The sequence below is a fragment of the Schistosoma haematobium genome, chromosome 1 (assembly GCF_000699445.3).
Source record: "Schistosoma haematobium chromosome 1, whole genome shotgun sequence".
Lineage (NCBI taxonomy): Eukaryota > Metazoa > Platyhelminthes > Trematoda > Strigeidida > Schistosomatidae > Schistosoma > Schistosoma haematobium.
Window position 1 is genome coordinate 37,770,996 of NC_067196.1, and position 8,791 is coordinate 37,779,786.

Genomic DNA, 8,791 nt, shown 5'->3' on the forward strand with positions numbered 1-8,791 from the left:
AGTATCCACATTTATTCGACGGTAAAATCTTATCTGTCATATGAACAAGAATACAATATGTAAAAACACCTGGATATATTGAACATTATAGTAGTGTAGAAACAGAAATGTCAACCCTAAACCAGTGTAGCATATTTATTTGGTGAACATTCCAAGGTTATCAATAAAAATAATCTGATTTACTTAGCTAACTATACATAGTATTAAGTCATTCGTACGCGTGTCCTTTTTATTATCCTTCCCATATTCATGTATTGCTCATAGGACAACAGATCAATAACTATTATCTTATAAACGAGATTTCTGTTAATAATTTTGAAAAAACGATGAATGAGAAGTACATTTTATTTAGTGAAGAAAATAAACATACGAAACTGGACATTCGAAAAGTCAGATAATGAAGAAAACTACTGGTTGTTAGGAATTTTGAAGCAGAATATTACAGATCATGGGGTTGATTCTGATTTTTATGGAAATAAATTTCGATTTTCACAATTTACTACTACTAGTAGTAAAGTTAATTAAACAACACTTGACAACGAGAGCAAAATATTTACATTTGAATCTATATCAAAGTGGTGTATAAAAATACTTTCAGTCAAACTAAAAACGAGAAAAAACAAATCCAACAACCAGCTAAAAACATATTTATTTCCAGGATTAGGTCTGTGAAGTTCATTTATATTATGAAATGATAACTATTACAAACGGGGTAGAAAAACCAGCACATTTTTGGCCTCCTGTACAGATTGCCTACAAATAACACACAGGCTGAAGGATCCTAAAGTCCCAAGTTCGATTTCTAGCGACGAAGTCGTAAATCGCCCTCGAAGGACTTTACATTAGGACGAAATGTTCGCACAACATCTATTAATTTTTTTCTTATTTGATAAACAAATACACGTTATAACACACAGGTATTGATAGTAACATAGACGCAATTAAAATGAAGTATACATTGCATATTTTAACGCTTGCATTATGCCAACTAAGATACTTTTATTTATCATCATTGGTTTTACGTTATTCGAATGATAATTTTATAGCACAAAAATTATATAAAAATTGACTAATATTCAAGAAGAAACAACCATATTCATAGAAGGGTAATAATGGAACATCAATAAACTAACTTGAAATTGAAAAGATTGTTGACGTTACTAACAGGTCCTGTTGTAGAAACATGTCGTAATAAAGAATTAAATACTCCGTAGAAATTTTTTAAACATAATGTTGAATTTGACTGAATCATCATATCTAGATGTTTATACATTTTAACATGAAAAAAAATCGTTAAAAATTAGCGAATTTCCATCAAGAAAGAATGTAAATATTATTCAATTGAATTATAATGGATGATTATTGATGTTTATTATTAGTAAAAGAACTAACGAACGTATAAAAGGTAGTCTAACGAAGAAAATAAAACGTCAATAAATTCGAGAAAAGTATTAAAAAAAAGAAAAAAAACTTAACATAGAAACTGAAAGAAGACAAACTGATTTGGGTTCAAATCTGTTAAATATTCAAGTTCATAGTACTGAGACAGAGTTTAAGAATCCCTAAAACCTATCTCACTACCAAGTTGTTCCAAACATGCTTTAGATATCAAATAGTAGTAGGTAATTCAAACATTTTCATGAATTGAAAACAATAAATACTCTTGATAATCTATGCTGTCCAAAGAAGGAGTGTACTGAACGAGAATGCAGATGGGGACAACCAATGTATTTAAATCCATCATTTATCATTCAAATTCTGTATGATTCTTCCAAGTCACAATTATTTCCGTTTCTTTTTTCTTCAAGTCGATCTTCATAGCCTTCTGCTTCCCGGTTTTCTACTTCCGATTGGTACCACATACTACTTTTGTCGACAGATATACACCACAAGAGGAATATAAAGATCCTATAAATTAGTTAATTAAACGATTATCAATGTCTAGTAAAATGTGAAATAAACTGAAACGCATATGAAGTTTAAAATCTAATCATCACTAAACATGATAAACAATAGACAAAACACAACTGCATTGTCTGTAACCAATCAACTTTCTTTTAAATCATTTATTATTTGTTATATACACTCAGCCGAAAAAAAGTAACAAACATTCAATAAGCAACAATAAGAAGGTGAAGGATTAAGTGCAAATAATTTCTATATTATAATTATTTATAAAAATTTACTAAAGTGCATTTATAAAATCACCTTTTTTAGAAAAAAACAATCTGACATTATTATTCTCTTTACTGGTAATGTCAACAAAACTAAAACTGTCAAAACTACTGATATCGGATATTACCAATAAACTAATCGTTGTAATAAATAAAAAAAAACCCACGAAATTGAAAATGGAGAGAAAAGTGTGAGAAAATGATTCATTTAAAAATAACAACAATGTGTTTGATAATAATGAATAATAGAATAAAATAATATTGATATGTTATGTAATTGAATAAGACAAAGGAGGTACAATATAGTCTACATTAGACTTATGTATAAGCAACATTAAACATAAGAGTGTAAATGATAAAAAATAATACTTTTCTTTGAAAAAGAATATTAAGTAATTGACTGATATGAATTTTATGTGAACTAGTTTTGATTATACACACTAGAAATACTTTTCAATATTAATCACAGACATTCTACGCTACATCATAATAAAGGATCGTTTTAATGATGAATAAAACTCGACTAGGTATGTATTGATAAAGTAATAAATAGATACAAATGAAATAAAATAAAAGAGAACGTCAAAAGAAATAATATTATCAGATAAAGTAAATAGAAAAATTATTGGAAGACAATTTTAAGAGTAAATCATAGTGAAGTGACCACAGATTATGAATACAGTAAGTGATTATAAATAAAAATTTAGTATGAATCATGATAAAGAATGCACAACAATAGAGGGGATCAAGGATATGTATTTCATTTGCACTGATTTGTTTAACATTCAACAAAAATGTTTCAATTATTTTGTACACATATTTAAAAAAAAACTATATATGTATCGTTGATCATCAATCAAATTCCTGGATAATTAGGCATTAGTGAAGGATCTAAAGCTCGATACTGATGATGCATATCACGAGCACTGTTATTTATATCGATCTGTCTAGCCACATCTTCCAAGTCATGACGAAATCTATAAAAGTAGAAATAAAACGATTGATAATGAGCGCAACTCTCGTTGACGCTGAAATTACATACAAATTTACAAGAATGTGGTTTCAAAGTGAATAATTTCACAAATGTGTGGCAAAAGTAAAAATTTGTATAGCATGAAATATTCCACTGATGATGAGATTTATTTGTCTTGTCAAACCAATTAAAGTAGAAATAATGAATAACTGAACAACTCGAGTGGAACAACCACCGACAAGATAAATCCCTGTGACAACATTCGGAACCCAACACTTAATTGAAGACAAAAGTAAACAAGTAATGAGATACTACGGTAATCTATACATAACAACAATCAGTCGGTGTAAAGAAGAGAGGTTCAAGTACCTCAGCAGATTAATCTTTGAATTGGATCACCGTCATCGTTGCCCTACTATCACTATACGATAGGACTAATGGTGAAGTTTAATGACTAGCAATTACTAAGTTAGCTACTAAACAGTACTAGATAGTTAATATTTCCTGTGCAAAAATTACTTTGAATTCTAATTGGTTACTTGAAACCAAGTTAACACAAGTAGTTGAATTATTTACACAGATTTCTTGTGCTTAATACAAGTTAAAATGATGAGCAATTTTTGAGGTCATAAATTTCACTTGATTTTTCAAGGATACGTCTGTATAGTAATAAATATACAAAAGAGCCACCATAAATTCTAATTTATATAGATAAATGATCGCGTAGATGTTAAGGTTTACAAACTAAAGAAATTAGCGTTTACAAAATATATTATAAATGCCAGCTTCTTGTGATTATGAAAAACCTATGTCAAATATACCAAAAATAGGTGAATACATCGTTCGGCACATACAAACAAAAAAATTAAACAGAAATGCATGGAGGCATATGAACACTACTCTTTCCTACTCACTTAGTGACCTTACTCATATAGACAAAAACGAAAAGGAAGATTATCAACGCTTAAGCTAGAACAAAACATTCTTTGACTGAATAATTTTAGTAAGAGGTGTAGAAGAGTGCTAGAGAAATTGAGTCTAGATCTATAGGTTGTGTCGGGACAATTTTCTCTATGTTAATGCATATGCATGTAGTTCCATACAACATAGTCTATTGGTAAGAGTACAGCAAGCATCTCAATTGTATGTAGTGTAAAATACATACAAATGGTATACATGTTGATTAGCATAGACAACTATACTAATCAATTATCAAACAACTTTATTATAGTGAGCAGATTTTTAAACTGTGAATTACTTACTAGTACAGCGAAATAAGCTACGTCAAGTTTTATCCCTAAAGAAATGGTTTACCTTTTGTTTGAACGATGTTTTTAACTGTTGCAGAATTTTTGTAATTAAAAATAATTATCCCGATAGGATGAACTGACAACAGTTTACTGGGTTTATGAATGAATTTTCGCAAATGTTTCTGCTAGCGGGACATAGATTGGATTAAAGCATGATCAATGCACGACTGCGTTGGTACACGCTGATTGGCTACTTCTTATCCGATCAGCGCTAGTAGATACTTGCAGGACACTCTAGAATCTTCTCATGTAAAAACTATAAACGTACTAACGTTTTTCCTATTGCGCTTCTTACTTGCATCTAACCTGTTCAACCGTGTTCTGATTTCGGGACTTGTCGAGTGAATCGGTGTCCGAGAATACTAAGCAAAAGGAATAGCTGGGTTGTAATAAGAGAGAATAACAACAGTTTCCAACAAAAAAAGCATAACAGCACCTCAAAATGATGACAAGAAGTGATATGAAATCATCAGACGCTATTTTCGATGTGAACAAGAGCTAGAGGCAATCATAACAAATTATTAACTGAAGTTCTCAACGTTTACGCGAAGTGTTCGATAAACTCACAAAATTATGATTTCGAGACTATACAAAAATGTTTACTTATAGTACTTAGTTGTTCGATCATTTCCAGTCAATAAGTAAGCATTAAAAGATCTGCAAACTTTTTAATCGTATCAATTGTGTAGTTATATTAATGAATTTATTTAGAAAAAAAGAAACGGACTCAATAAATATGAGTGAAATCGAATCTATCACAAGCATCTAATTAAAATGATGGATTTTGTATCATATGACACAACTTACTGATCTAATAGAACAACTGCTTTCTTTTTAAATATGAAATCCGATTCAAATTGACCTAAAACAGATTGTTGAACTCGACTAGCCAATCTAGTGTAGAGAACAGTTTCTACTGTCATTTGACGATTGGGCAGTGAAGCCAATACACGATCAAGACCTTGTACATTTGAAAAGCTAAACACACTGCCATGTGCACCATTCAAAGTACCATCAGCTACATGAGAAAAATTTCAAGGAAAATAAGTAAGCGCAAAGCAAGTGAAACCAACTGTAAAATTCATAAACATTTTATATATTCAGATGACTGATTTAATATATTTCAAGTAGAACTATTTACAGAATTGGCGTTGTCACCGATCTATATGATTTTAATAATAAATAGACGAAATTAAAGCCTTTTAAAAAACAAGAGCTCGTCAGAGGTCGAGGGTATACCCGATACAAAAGTAGTGAGAACCAATTTGTTGACTTATGAACGACTACATAAATAAGTTTCAGAAACACTTTTAATTTACGAGGGTATTGATACAGATGGCCAATGATTGTTGTCATAAACAGTAGTAAAACTTTAGTTAGGGGAATCTGGACTCCTCTACAAAATAATCTTCGAACTGTAAATAATGACACCAGTTATTTGATTAATTCCGAAAAATATTGGTACACTAAATGCAGAGTTTTTTAGTACCTCACACATAAAACTTTGTAGACATTAATTTGTCTTACGGTTAAAATTTGCATTTTTTTTAAATCGCCAAGTAAATTGATAGTGACAACGAATACTACTGATTATGGAGGGAATTATCCTTAACCCAGTACCTTACATTTTAAGGAAACGTAGAAATATCAGAAGAGTGTACTTGACTTATGACTACGAAGAAATAATCTAATTGATAAAACTACAATTTATTTGACTGAGTGTTTTGTTTAATCTGAAAGCAACTTTATTCATCGACTACATTCAACTAAAAAATCTCGACAATTATCCTCTCATTTTCTTCGGATAAACAATTTGTACAGATCAACTTACAAAATGTAGTTCTATCTAAAGGAGGAGAACCAAATAGACTTAACGGATATTGTGCTGGAAAGCCATACTCATCAAACATTGGCAATCGAAGCGCTGAACCAGTAACAATAATACCAAGATAAAGAATTCCCATTAGAAATTTGGCCACTTCTTCAACCGTATTTAAACCAAATATTTCTTCTGTAACATTATCTTGTAGATAATCTTCTGGTCCAGAATTCGTACGAAGCTACACAGGATGGAAATGAATATGAAATTGAATTTATCAATTAATTATATGCAGATAGGAAATAAAATAATAGCTATTATTCATTATTTGTGTTCAGTGATTTATATCTGAATGTATATATAAGAGATTATATTTCACATCCTATATCAGATACAAATTCATTGAAGTAATACATATTTGGGAAAAATTGAAATGGCCCTCTGCATTAAGATTTTCTCATTGTTGATACTTATCAGCTACAGATGTCAGTCAGCTACATAACTAGTTATTACTTAAAATAAAAAGTTTTATCAGCAATTAAAACTTAGATGGACTAATGTTGAAGTGAGAACTCAGTTAGGGAAAACCAATTTATTGTTTAATGCAAAATCACACAGAGATAAGTAAAATATGAAATTCATGCACTAAGTACATCATTTGCATATCTTCTTTGTGTTATCTTTACCTACTCCACTATTCTTCTAATTCTGTTGTTATTTTGATGGCTCTCCGATTTCCTTTCTGCTCTTTTCAATTCAGCCAGTCAGTAACAACGTATAACTTCGTACGTACGCACACCAGTTCGAGTTGCCATACCACATTAGCACAGAGATGCAGTTGTCGATTCAAATCCCATAGTGGTAGAGGTAGTAAGAGTATAAGCAGTAATCGGTAAGGTTAGGATTTGAAGATGTTATTCAAGGAGTATAATCCAGTGAAATAAATTTAGATAGAGAAAAAACGCGACATGAAGAATTCAGAAGATTAGAATTTGGGAGAACACAAAGAGTAGATACACTTGAACCATTGCAAACGATTTTGAGACATGTCATTCAGGGTCTCTAACCATCGGTTGCTATCGTCTCGCGGTCCCCAACCAGGTAGTCTACACCTACCAATATGACTCAGTCCACCTGTCAGTGACATCATGGACTTGTGCCATGTTTTGGTCTGGCCGCCTCTAGCTTTCTTCCAACCTACTCCTATACCACTGAACATAGCACGTCGAGGTAGTCGGTCGTTGGGCATGCGTAACACGCGTCCCAGCCATCTCAACTGATGAAGTTTCACTACGTCATCAATTGATTTGCCATCCTTACCTAGTACCCGTTTCCTAACAACTGCGTTACTTACTCGATGGTCCCAGGATATACGAGCAATATTTCGAAGACACCTATGATCAAATACTAGTAACCTAGGAATATCCTCCACTCTTACCGGCCATGTTTCACTGCCATAAAGTAGGACGGAACGAACTGCTGCGCAGTAAACCCGTCCTTTGGTTTATAGACGGATATCTCGCCTACGCCATAAATGACGCAAGTTGGCAAAAGCTAGTCGAGCGTCTGAACATGTGTCTGTGTTCTAGAACCTGACGTAGTGTGAATATCTGGTCTATACAACCACGTCCAGGTCGAAAACCAGCCTGATTTTCTCTAGTCTGCTCTTCACGAGCTTTAGTTAGGCGTCGAAGTATTATTGAAGCTAACATTTTAGACACTATATTAGTCAAACTGATTCCTCTGTGATTGTCACAAGAGGACTTTTGTCCTTTCTTATAGACTGGCACAATCAGTGATTGAGACCATTCAGATGGGATTACGTCCAGTTCCCAAATTCTACCTAAGACCTCAGTTAATCTCACTGCTGATACTGAACCACCATCCTTAAAAATCTCAGGAGTAAACCTGTCAGGGCCTGCTGCTCTCCCTCGTTTCAGATTTCTTATGGCTTTTCCAACTTCGTAAAGGGACGGAGGACTTACATTAACTTGCCATTCAGGTTGACTGGAGATCGTGGGAAACAGAAGTGTGGCTGAAGGCCAGTTGAACTGATCCCTAAAGTGTTCTGCCCATCGATCCAATCTCCTCGATTGAGAATGTATAATATGTCCATCTTTCTCTGAGATTGTTTCGCTAACAGTCGGGTTCCTAATTCCAGTTTCCTTAACGAGTCTGAACAATTGTCTGCTATTACCTATCGCCGCTGCCTTTTCCATCTCTCTTGCTTTCGCTACCCACCACTGTTCACGATCATTGCGTAGGCTTCTTGTCAGCTTGCGCTTAAGCTGACTCCGCTATTCATTATGTTCAGAGCCAGGTGGAATGAGTTTTCGACCATCTATCAGTGCGATAGATGCTGCTGAGATCCAGTGTTGCTCCCTAACCTTCTGGTTTACCTTACTAGCAGATATCACTGCTGTTTCCACAGCTTTTCGGATATCGTTCCATGCTGCATCGGGGTGGGCATCACATGGATGGCTGCCTAACTGTTTTCCTAGTTGTTCCCCAAATA